The sequence below is a fragment of the Geotrypetes seraphini genome, chromosome 1 (assembly GCF_902459505.1).
Source record: "Geotrypetes seraphini chromosome 1, aGeoSer1.1, whole genome shotgun sequence".
Taxonomy (NCBI): Eukaryota; Metazoa; Chordata; class Amphibia; order Gymnophiona; family Dermophiidae; genus Geotrypetes; species Geotrypetes seraphini.
Window position 1 is genome coordinate 88,888,239 of NC_047084.1, and position 12,711 is coordinate 88,900,949.

A 12,711-nucleotide genomic window follows, 5' to 3' on the forward strand; every position below is an offset into this window, starting at 1 on the left:
TTAGATTCTTTTCATCCAGGATTTTATCCAATTGGTGTTTAATTAGAGTTTCCATTAGTTTGCTCACTATCGATGTTAGACTCACTGGTCTGTAGTTTGCTGTCTCCATCTTTGAGCCTTTCTTGTGGAGTGGAATGACGTTAGCCGTCCTCCAGTCCAACGGGACGCTGCCTGTACTAAGGGAGAGGTTGAAGAGCGCGGACAGTGGCTCCGCCAAGACATCACTCAGCTCCCTAAGCACTCTGGGGTGCAGGTTGTCTGGCCCCATTGCTTTGTTAACCTTGAGCTTCGACAGCTCACCGTAGACACTGCTGGGCGTAAACTCAAAGTTTATAAAAGGGTCAACTGAGCCAACCCTTGTCTGTAGCTGAGGGCCGAGCCCCGGCGCTTCTCGGGTGAAGACTGAGCAGAAGTATTCATTTAATAGTTGGGCTTTTTCCGAATCCTTATCCACATAGTCTCCGTCTGGATTCCTAAGGCTTACAATCCCGCCTGAGTTTTTTCTTCTGTCACTGATATACCTGAAGAAGGATTTATCTCCCTTCCAGCATCTGTTTCTCTCTCTCTCCTCACTTCCATGCGGTGTCTGCTCCCTCCTCTCTCCTCCCCATTTTCCTTCGGTGTCTGTTCCACTCACCCTTTGACACCATTCAACCTCTTCCCCTCATCGGATCATCTCCTTCCCTTCCTGTCACCTTTGCAGGCGCTTTTCAGAATTGAGGTTTTCTCTCCGAGCGGCCTGAACGCCAGCCTTCTCACAGGTCACATGTGGTTTCCCCAAAGCTTGTCCTCTAATGCAACTTCCTGTTCCGCCTAGGCGGCTTGCATCATAGGAGAAGTTTCGGGGCAGCCTTGCACGACTTGTGAGAAGGCTGTGGCGTCCGGGCCGCTCTGAGAAAGAAAACTCTGAAAAGCGCAAGCAAAGGTAAGGGGGAGGGAGGGAGATGGCCCAACGAGGGGAAGAGATGCCCAGACCACGGCAATTGGGAGGGAGGAAAGTGGGGGCTGCTGGACCGCATGATCGCGAGGAAGGCTGCTGACCAGATGGGATGGGAAGGGAGGCAATGCACGGCAGATACTGTAATGCTGGGACAAGGCCATTCACTGCTCCACGAGGCGGTGAATGGCCTTGTCCCCGTACCTGCGGCTACCAATCTTTTTTTTCTGCTCCGTTCCTGTGGGTTACTCGCAGCTACCAGTCACAGTGTCAATCTCTAGTTTATAGTACACTAAATCATAATCAGGTACTATTGAATCCCAGCAGGCTCACAATCTAACTGTGGTACCTGGGACAATGGCAAGTTAGGTGACTTGCCCAGAGTCACAAGAAGCATGCTGGGATTGAACTCGCAATCTACTGAGGCACTAGTTCTAACCACTAAGCCACACTCTCTTCCCATTGTGCATGCAAGATCATTTCCAGGTTGTGAGTTCCAAGAAGGATCAGTCAAAAAAAGAAGATGCAGAACTTTCCAGTAGTGTGTAAATTTTAAGAGTATGTTTAAGAGTAATTTAGTGAGGCTTACACATGTCTGCTATCAAATTTCTAATGGGAAGGAGAATCAGAAATAGAACTATAATAAGATAGCAAAGGATCTTGTCCTAAAAATGGATGAAAATTAAATTAAGCTATTTAAGTTGCTACTGCTATCAATTAATGTTCTAACCACTTCCACAGCTATAATAATTACCATATGTGTACTATGATTTACCTATGGTCTTCAGTTTCATATATGCTAGGGATAGAGCTACAGTATTAACTATATATTGTCTTTCTACAGTTTCTGGGTGCTAGATGACTCAAATTGGCATGGGCCTAAATCCCACAACAGTAGCATCGCCAGGCAGACGATTTAGGGTGAGCCTGAGACCAAAGTTGGTGGGCCAAAAATGTCAAATCTCCAACCCCCAAAGCAAACCCAAATTTATATTTCTGCTCCTCTCCTTTCCCCTGCACCCCTCAAAGTAGAAACATAGAAACATGATGGCAGATGAATACCAAATGGCCCTTCCAGTGTATGCCCATCTGCAGCATCCACTATCTCCTCCTCTCCTTATTGGCTAAGACTCTTAACGGCTGTAGACTCACTCTCCTATCTCCCCGCTTTGCTTTGCATCTCCTCTTCCTATAGGCTAAGGCTCTTTACATCTGCATTGCGAGGCCAAAGAACTATATAGTTATAGAAACATAGAAACATGATGGCAGATCCATCCAAACGACCCATCCAGTCTGTCCAACCGCAGTAACCATCATTTCTTCCTCTCTCTAAGAGATCCCACATGACTATCCCAGGCTTTCTTGAAATCACAGTCTCTGTCTCCACCACCTCTACTGGGAGACTGTTCCACGCATACCTGTGCTGATGGGGATCCCCAAGCCCTGCCAGCCAAAGACCTCTTCCCTGCTGAAAGAGTTTACATGTTGGGTGGCTGCCGGCACTGTCCTGGAGCCACTGCTACCAACCTCCTTGCACATATGCAAAGGTTTTTTTTGCAAGCATGAAAACTATGTATGTGTGTGAGGGAGGAGGTGGCCTGTGGCTAGCAAACTCTTTGGGCGGGGAAGATATCTTCAGTTGGCAGGGTTTGGGAATCCCTGCCAGCCACACCGAAGAAGATGACATTTTGGGTGTTTGACCCCAACCTGGGTGTGGCTAAGCCATACACATCTAAAGTTAGGGCCCCCAATGCTATAGGTGAACTATTGTGCAGGTAACATTATTGAAAGTAAAATAAATCAGTAAATGTGGTGTCTTTGAGATCATGTGCATTCAGAGACTCTGCCGCAGACCCACCCATCTCTCTAGCATGTGTTTCCTGTTATCTAGAGACGCTCTTGCACATAGGGTCAGAGGCTATGCTGAAATTCTATATTGGGTTCTGTTCAAACCCCCTTCCCCAATCCATTAAGATCAGATATTTCCAAGTTCAGTCCTCAAGAGCCACAAAGAGGCCAAAGTTTCAGGATATTCCTAATGAATATGCAAGGAGAGAGATTTGCATTCAGTGAAGGCAGAGCATATGCAAATCTCTATGCTGCATAGTCATTAGGGATAACCTGAAACTCTGGCTGTTTGTGGCTCTCAAGGTCTGAACCTGGACAAGCCTATTTTAGATCTTTATTACTCATCTAGGCAATTTTTATATATACTGAATAAAGTTATTATTATTATTATTATATATTACATTGCTGAGTTTTATTGTGTTATTTGTAATAAAAGAAACAAACATTATCTTGCCATATGTGTAACTATAACATTTAACAAAAACTATTACAGTGAAATTCTATAGTTTTACAATCCATTACAAACTTTGAGGAAAGGGGCTTAAGGATTTGCTGCCTACAAATCCTAGATGGGTCTCAATCTGTCTCTTAAGTTCTCTATATCAGTGTTCTTCAACCACTGGTCCGTGGACCAGTACCGGTCCACAGAAATTTCCTGCCGGTCCACAGGGCCGGCACATGCATCAGGCCCAAAACAGTGTTCTTCAACCACCGGTCCACGGTGCAATCGATGCGGCGTTATCTTCGAGCCAACTCCTTCCTCACTGATTCAGTGCACAAAGCCACGGGCAGTGGCTCTTATGTGCATCCTGTGCCTGAACCGGAAGCCTTCTCTCTCATGTTGCAATGTCAGAGGGAAGGCTTCCAGATGAGGCACGGAATGCACAAGGAGCCGCTGCCCGCAGCTTTGTGCATTGTATCAGTGAGGAAGAGGGAGCCGGCCTGAAGATAACACCGGGGGCGGCATAAAATGGCCAGGCGGGAGCAGGCCAGAAGGTAAGTCATAGTATGGAGGGAGGGAGACAACAAAGATAGGAGGAATGATTTTATTTTTTAATTTTGTGATTGAATTATATCAATTTTGAGAATTTACATCTGCTGTCAGTGTGCTTTGTGTAGTTTAATTTTGTGGTTAACCATTATGTGTTGTTAATAAGATTATATTGTGTGTATCTATGAAAAAGGAATGGAAAAAATAGTGTTACAATTAGTACTATTATGGGGGCGGGGTCTGATTGGGTAGAGATGGGTGGGGTCTTGCCCACGACTTAGCCCAGTGTTCTTCAACCGCCAATCCGCGGACCGATGCCGGTCCACAAAATAATTATTTTATTTCTGCCAGTCCATAGGTGTAAAAAGGTTGAAGAACACTGCTCTATACTACACTGATAGAAAATGAAAGGGTCAGTTTGACAGGGAAATGTAACTGAACTATGCTCAATTCATGATTTACTTGTCATTATTTCTCTACACACAGGAATTAAATAACCTCATGGATGTACTAGAGCCTGATCTGTCTTGGAGCTTCCAGGGGCTCTGGTGGCTTGCTGGTCTTTTAAGGCAGACATTCTGTCTTGTGGAGAGCTGCACAGTTATTTTGCATTTGTGCTGTATAAATACCACTGTCTCTCCTCTTCCCCTACCACAGGAATTTACCAGATCCTATTCCATGCTCAAAAAGCACTGCCACTTACCAGCAATGGAAACTTCAGAGCAAGTTTTAGGTCGAATTATACCCTAGCTTTCCCCGAAAAGTACAGTTTCATACTGTATTCTGAACCTTTTATTAAAATAAAAAAAAAACTCCACCCTGCCACCGAGTCTCTCGTAAGAGACTGCATTAGTTACAGTTTCAACAAACTTACGGAGTTAATTAGAATTTTGTCTTGATATATTTTTTTTTCTAATAGCTTCAGCTCTAGTCTGGATCACAGAATTAAGCCCTGCAGCCAGCAGGAGATAACTAATCTTTTTTTTCTTTTAGGATATGCCACATCTCTCCACCCCTTCCTCATTTATGGGATATCTGGCAACCTAATCCTGCTCAACTCTGCAAAAATAGGTCATAACGATTTCCTTATATCATAAAAATGTATACATATAACCTTCTTTATTAGTTATGACAGTTTCTATCTTTCCTATTAGCCAAATATATTACACTACTGTCATATACTTTTTGTTGAGAGAAAAATCTTATTTTTATCATTTATTTTTAGATTAAGTTAAATATTCTCTAAAGTACTTTAGATTCTTATTAGTTTTGATACCTTGAACTGAACAAATATTAGATCAGCCAAAATATACTGCAGTTAGGGCTTCCCAAATCTGTTCTAGTGACCCTCTTGCCAGTGTTGTATCGTAACTAAACCCCTTCCTCCCACTTTAACAAAACCGCAAAAGTGGTTTCTAGCGCAGGCCAGTGCGCTAAATGCGCTGCTCCTTACTCTCAAAGAAACTCTATGAGTGTCGGCCTGCGCTAAAAACCGCTTTTGCGGTTTTGTAAAAGGGGTAGGTAAGTATATGTAACTAATTATTCTACCTAAGTAAAATTTTGTTACTTTTACTTGCAAAGAAGTACAGGATAGCATGTTACTTTTACTGAAGAAATAATTTCACCAATTTTCACTACTTTTACCTAGTTACAAGTGAGGCTTGAAGTTAAAAGTAAAAGCTGAAGCAATAAATGCAAATGGTGATTCCTCAGTAAACCAAATCAAACCGCAAAACCTCATCATGCAAACAATGGATCATTTCATCTTAAATTTTGCTGTTCAATGAATATAACCTGTAAGAACCATGGTGTTGTCTGTGTATGTTGAACTGGTTACTGGTCTCCAGTCTAACACAGGTCACTTTGAAGTGGAGATGAAGCTGAAGCTGGAAGCAATTTTTGATGAACAGACATATGTCTCTACCACAACAGACTGCTGGTTATCCCAAGGAAAATTTTATATTGGGGCAACTGTCTACTGGATTGATTGTCTTTAGAGAGAAAGTCTGGCCCCATGACTGAAGGGTTCCCACACATTTGACATTCTTACGTCAGTTCTCGAAAATATTCAAACAGTTTGCGATTAGCTTAGTTGGGTTTAAGAAAGGTTTAGATAGGTCCTGGAGGAAAAGTCCATAGTCTACTATTCAGACACTAATTGCCCTGGATTGATAGTATGGAATCTTGCTATTTGGGTTTCCGCCAGGTACTATGTCCTGGATTGGCCACTGCTGAAAAACAGGAAACTGGGCTAGATGGACCATTAGTTTGACCCACTATGGCTCTTCTTAAGTTCTTAGATGAAAAATTGTTACAACAAACAATGATTCCAACTTCGTGAAAGTCTTCTCTGTAATTTTCCAGCATGATGATGATAATCCTGCAATGCAAATGATGAATAAGACCACATCTTGTCGCCTTACCTGTTTAACCTTTACAGCAAAAAGCCATTTTTAGAAAAGCAAACTTTGGAAGAAGAGAGTGTCGGTTTCAAACTTGGTGGTCGAAACATAAACCACCTGCATTATGCAGATGACCCAAACCTAATCGCCAGCAGTAAAGAAGATGTGTTGTATCTACTGAGGAAATTCAAAGCTGAAAGTCATAAAATGGAATTAGAATGGAACATAAATAAGCCGAAGATCATGAACATGGAAAATGATAAAGATTTTGAACTTGAAGGTGACAGAAATAGAAGTTGTAAAGAGTTTCAATCTCTGGATTCCTTTGTAAACAAGGAAGCAACTAGTAATGAAGAAATATGCTATAGAATGGCATTTGGTCGCTCTGTAATGAAGGCTCTTGATAAAGTATTTACAGGCAAGGAAATAACACTCAAAACGAAGATCAGACTTGTCCATACACTTAATTTCTTGGTGGTAAATTATGGATGTGAAAGTTGAACAGATTTATTCAATCTATTTATGAGCTCACAATGCAAAATTAAATTAAATGACAATGAATGCAGATGACAACCTTCTGCTCATCCTAATAACTAGCAACCAATATGACACAACCCAAAAAATCTCAGACAACATTGACAAAATACAAACATGGGCAACAATTAATAATAACTTTATAATAATAACTTTATTTTGTATACCGCCATACCCAGAGAGTTCTAGGCGGTTCACAGCAATTAAATTAAGATTACAGACATAGAGAAACGGTTATTGTGGTTGACAGGAGAATGCAAGAATGTACAGAAGTATTTACAGGAAAGTGCGGTCATTGAGTTAAATTGGTTTGGTGGGTATAATAAGAGGGGAAGAAAGAAGGTTCTCGTGAGTTGGTGGGAGTTAAAGAAGTGAGAGGGAGTTAGGGGTTCTGTCCATGGAATAGGTGAGTTTTGAGTTTTTTTCTGAAGTCAAGGTAGGTAGGGGTGTCAAGTACAATTTGGGATAGCCATGAGTTTAGTTTGGCTGCCTGGAAGGAGAAGGTTTTGTTAAGGAACCTTTTGAATTGGCATAATTTTAGGGAGGGGAAGGCGAACAAATGAGTTCTGCGAGAGTGTTTATAGTTGTGATTTAGCTTGAAGTGAGGGGTGAGGTAGCTTGGGGATGGACCAAATACAGTTTTGTAGCAGAGGCATGCAAACTTGAAGAGTACTCTGGATTCGAATGGCAACCAGTGGAGTCTATGGTAGAAAGGGGTGATGTGTTCCCATTTGTTTAAGCCAAATATAAGGCGGACGGCGGTGTTCTGAATCAGTTTTAGTCTCCTGGTGTTTTTTTTCATGGAGCCTAGATAGATGATGTTGCAATAATCCAGGATGCTGAGAATGGAGGTTTGTACTAGCAGGCGGAATGAGTTATCGTCGAAGTATTTTTTTATGGTGCGGAGTTTCCAGAGCATCGAGAAGCTTTTCCTGACGGTAAGGTCAGTGTGTTTCTCAAGGGACAGGTGTTTATCTAAGGTGACCCCTAGTATTTTTAGGGTTTGTTCTAGGGGGAAGTCTGATCCATTCACTTGAATTGAGGTATCTTTGATTTTGTCGTTGGGGGTGGCCAGGAAGAATTTAGTTTTGTCAGAGTTTAGTTTTAATCTATAAGATAGCATCCAGTGTTCTATCTGCCTGAGTATGTGAGATAGAGAGTTAAGCACCTCTAGAGTGAGACTGGTTAGTGGGATGACTATAGTGATGTCATCTGCGTAAATGAAGAATTTGAGCTTGAGGCTGTGCAGGAGGTTACCTAGGGAGATGAGATAGACGTTGAACAGGGTGGGGGATAGGGGTGAGCCCTGGGGAACCCCACAGGAATTGTCCCAGCTGTGGGAGAAAGAGTCGTTCTTGATTACCTTGTAAGATCTGTTTCTTAGGAACCCGTGGAACCAGTTGAGAACCTGGCCGGAGATGCCGATGTGTGTAAGGCAGTCTAGGAGAATGGTGTGGTCGACTAGGTCAAAGGCACTGCTTAGGTCAAGTTGCAAGATCAGGGCGCTGGAACTTTGGCTGAAGAGTGAGTGCAGGTGATCGAGTAGAGAGGCTATGATGGTTTCGGTGCTATGGCCAGAACGAAAGCCCGATTGGTTGCTGTGTAAGATGTCGAATTTGCCCAAATATGTGGTGAGTTCTGCATTTACCGCCCCTTCTGTTATTTTGGTGACTAGTGGGATGCTGACGTTAGGTCTATAGTTAGACGAGAGGTTTGAGAGTTCTTTTGAGTTTTTTATAATTGGAGTGATCAAGATGTGGCCTTGCTCTGCTGGGAAACTTCCTGTGGAAAGTAAGGAGTTGATCCATGTCAACATGTTGGCTTTGAAGTGGATTGGGGCAGTTTTCATGACATTTGGGGGGCAAGTGTCCAGTCTGCAGTAGGAGTTGTTATATTTGTTGTAGTATTTGTTAAAGAATTGCCAGTCTATGGTTGTGAAGTGGTTCCAGCTTAGGTCAGTTCTGGACCCTAGATATGGATTGGATATGTTTGTGTCATGTAGGATTGGGAAGTGCTCGTGGGGATTGGCAGGGGCAGTTAGTGACGATCTTAATTTCTGTATCTTGGAGTTGAAGAAGACTGCTAGAGTGCTAGCTGATAATGTGGATTCCTCCCGGGTATTGGTGAGTGTCTCAAGATTGTAGAGGTCGTTGACCAGATTGAAAAGGTTTCTGCTGTTGATTGTAACGTTTCCAATTTTTTGGGCTTAGAAATTTTTTCGTTTATCTTTGGTGAGGTTTTTATAGATTTTTACTTTTGATCTCCACGCATCTCTATGCTCCTGGGTACCGGATTTAATCCATAATCTTTCTGACTTTCTTAGGTCCCTCTTTAGCAGGAGTAGTTCAGAATCAAACCATCCCTCTAGATTTGTGGTTCTAATTCTGCGGATTTTTAAGGGGGCAATTTTGTTTAGAATGTTAGTGCTCTCTTTAGTCCAGGCGGGCATGAATTGGACTGTTTCTGCATTCTGTTTTGAGATATTCTCGTAGTGGGACCAGAAATCTGTCGGGTCAATCCTACCTCTGGAGGTGTGGGTTTTATTATTTCTTGTTTTCTTGTTTTTGTTAATTGCTTGCTGGCAGTTAAAAGTGAAGTTACATAGTCTGTGGTCAGACCATAGAGAGTCTGACCAGTTATCTTCTTTCCAGTAGAATTTGGGGTTTGTTGGTTCTTTGGAGGAGAAAGTCACCAGGTCCGACAAACCTCCCTGCTCTTAACCGCGAATCTAAATTACCTTCTTACAGCAGGATACAGGTTAGTTTATAATTTATATTCCGCCTTTAAACAAGGCAGATTACAACCAACATACACAACATGGGTTACAGGTTAATACAATGCTTCTCTGCGAATTCGTGGTCGGTGGTTCGTGGTCCCGGTCATTCGTGGTATTTTCCGACCATGAATGACCGGGCAGCTGGAGCGCCAGCGAGTGAAGGAAATCACTCGCTGTGTGCTCCAACTGCCTCTTCCTGTACTAAAGTTGGGCCTTACCAATCAGGAGCTGCGTGTCAGTAATGCGGCAGAGTGAAATCCCCGATGGACAATGCCATGCAGCCTGTTTAGAGTGCTGCCGGCTCGACACTGCTTCAGTTGAAGGTAGGGCTCACTAACGGTCGGTGGGAAGGATGGAGGGTCAGCAGGGGTTTAGCTGCGCGGTGGGTGCTCAAGGGTTCTGCTGCACAAAGGATGCTGCACAAGGGATAGGAGGGAGGGAAGGATAGAAGCTGGGCAAACTTCTGCACAGGGAGGAGAGAGGGAGGGGAGGAAAGATGCTGCATATGTGGGGGATAGAAAGGAAAGAGGAAAAACTGGGGTGAAGGACAGGAAGGGAGAGATGATCATGTGCATACTCCGAAAATAAGATCTAGTCCCTTTTTTTGGGCTCCAAATGAATATAAGATACTGTCTTATTTTCAGGGAAACCCGATAGGAGATATGGTGGGCAGGGGTCTCAATTGAAGCAAGAGAGGCGAACAGAGTCTAGTATCTTAATGAGGTCATCATATGAGACAGATCTGAAATTAATTAGGTTTTTAGTTGTAAGTTTAAGTTTCTTGTCTGGGTTGTGGTGAATTTGTGCTAGTACCGTAGTGCGATGGAGTCGAGTTGGGATTAAATCTTGTCTACTATGTCAGCGAAGTTGGAGAGCATTTCACTGTCGAGTTTGGTGTTAAGGCTTTGGTTGTCTCCTTGCGCTGTTATGAATAGCTTGTTTGTCAATTTGAAAATGTTTTTTTGATCTATTTGGGGGTCTTTAGTAGTTGTTGGGAGTAGTATAGTTGGTTTTTTTTTTTTCTTTTTTTGCATCAAGGGTTGCTTGTTTGTACTCTTTGTGTAGTTTTTTCCAGCTGGATTTGTCATCATCAAGTCTGGATTTGTACCATTTTCTTTCTGCTTTCCTTAGTTCCATTTTCTGGGATCTTAAGTCATCATTAAACCAGGGTGAGGAGAGTTTTATGGATGGTATTTGATTTCTTTGGTGCAAAGGCTTCATAAAGGGCTCTTACTTCAGTGTGCCAATCTTTGGTAGCTTCATCAATGGATTTAGAATTGGGTTATACCATTCCTGCTAGGTTGGTCAGGCCTGAGTAGAGCTCCTCTAGGTCAATAGTGTTATTGTTATGTATTTGCTTGGTTTGGGTTTGCTTATTGGTTGATGGCTGTGGTTGAATGTGATCTGATAATGTTAGGGACAGGATACAGGTTTCATGGGAGTGCCTGTGACAAGTGAAGTATCTTTCTAGATAAAGATTAGGTCTAGGATGTGGCCCACAGAGTGGGTCGATGTGGGGACTATTTGATGGAAGCCTAGGTCCGAGAGTGACGTGATGAAGCCTGCTGGGGTCTGGTCCCATTTGGGTAGTCAGTAAAATTAAAGTCTCCTTAGTATGATAATCTGGTTGTAGGTGATGACCATTAAGGAATGGGGGCTCTGAGTACAAGAGCGACGGTGAGATCTCTGTTGTAACCCACTGTGAAAATGATGCATTCTAGTGAGTTTAGAGTGATGGTGTCTATTAATCTTGGGTTGAGTTTGAATTTAATGATAGCAGCTATGCCGCCTTCACTAGTGTTGGTATGAGAGTAGGCTAGAGCTTGGCACCCTGATGGGAAGAGCATGTCTAGTGTGGTTCTTTCATTATCTTTGAGCCAGGTTTCAGTAATTATGAAGATGTCCCAGTTATTGTCTGTGGGGAGATCTTTAAGAATGACATCTTTGTTGTTTATGGATCTTGCATTTACAAAGGCAATTTTGAGGCTTTTGAGTGCAGGTGAGGGGTGTGTGTGTGTGGTACGGATAGGCTTAAGGTATTGGGCTCTGGGTTCTAGGGATTTGCTAGGGGGGAGGTGATTCAAGTCATATCTCCCCTGCCCTTTAATGGTTGGGATGGTGGAGTACATGTTGATAAGGAGAGTTGTTGCTGTGAAGTAGAACAGTAGAAAATACAATATTAGCATCACTTCACTGCCTCAATTGAATATGTGATTGCTATATTAAACTAAAGAGGTTTAAGAGAGCAAGGTGAATTAAGCCTTGGCTTTTATTTCTAGGTTTTTGTTCCAGATCATCAAAGAGTTCAGCCAAATGTTTAGGAACATTATAGGCATACAGATGGTCCAATTTACATGGCAGATTTATTCCCAAATATTTAACATATTTTGTCACTCAAATAAATAGATGTTTTCTCCCGTAATTACTAAGCCATCTCAGAGGATATTGTTAAGTTAAAAATTTCAGATAGTCATATTGACCAGTGGCGTAGCGAGGGTAGGAGGTGACCGGGGCTGTGGTGCCCCTGCGCGCTCCTCTCCCTTCAGAACTATGCCTGCTCTTTCTCCTCCCCCATGCCACACTCACGCTTTCCCTTCCTCCCACACCTCTTTAAATCTTCACCAGCGCAAGCAGCTTCTACGGCCTGCTGCTCACGCTGGTGTAGACTTTCCCTCTGATGTCACTTCCTGGCTCCACAACCAGGAAGTGGTTTCAGAGGAGAGACAGGCTGGCGCGAGCAGCAAATCGGAGAAGTTGCTTGCACTGGCAAAGATTTAAAGAGGTATGGAGGGAACGGAGATCGCAAGTATGGTGTGTGTGTGGGGGGGGGGGGGGCAGAGAGGTGCCAGCACCCCAACCAAGATGGCACCAGGGGCATACCACCCCCCATTCTCCCCTTACTACACCACTGATATTAACTTTAAATCCCAATATTTCTCCATATAACTGCAAGATATCAATTAACTGTTTCAGTGATTTATCAGGGTCAATTAACATTAACAAAACATCAACAAATAACATTATTTATGTCTACAGTATATCCCCCCCCAAACCCCCCTCTATCCTCTGTATAGTATCAATAGATCGACTTAATTGAGCCAGAGATTTTATTGATAGATCAAGTAATAATGGTGATATAGCAACATCCTTTTCTTGTGCCTCTAAATAAATCAAATTCCATTGTACAGACTCCATTAATTTAGAAGTGTACTAGTGGTTTGTT

At 42.8% G+C, this 12,711-nt stretch overlaps 1 protein-coding gene across 3 annotated transcripts in view; it reads right to left on the reverse strand.

Moving 5' to 3' along the window:
- Nucleotides 1-12,711, reverse strand: part of DYM (dymeclin) — a 685,706-nt gene that overhangs the window by 90,571 nt on the left and 582,424 nt on the right. The window lies entirely within an intron of this gene.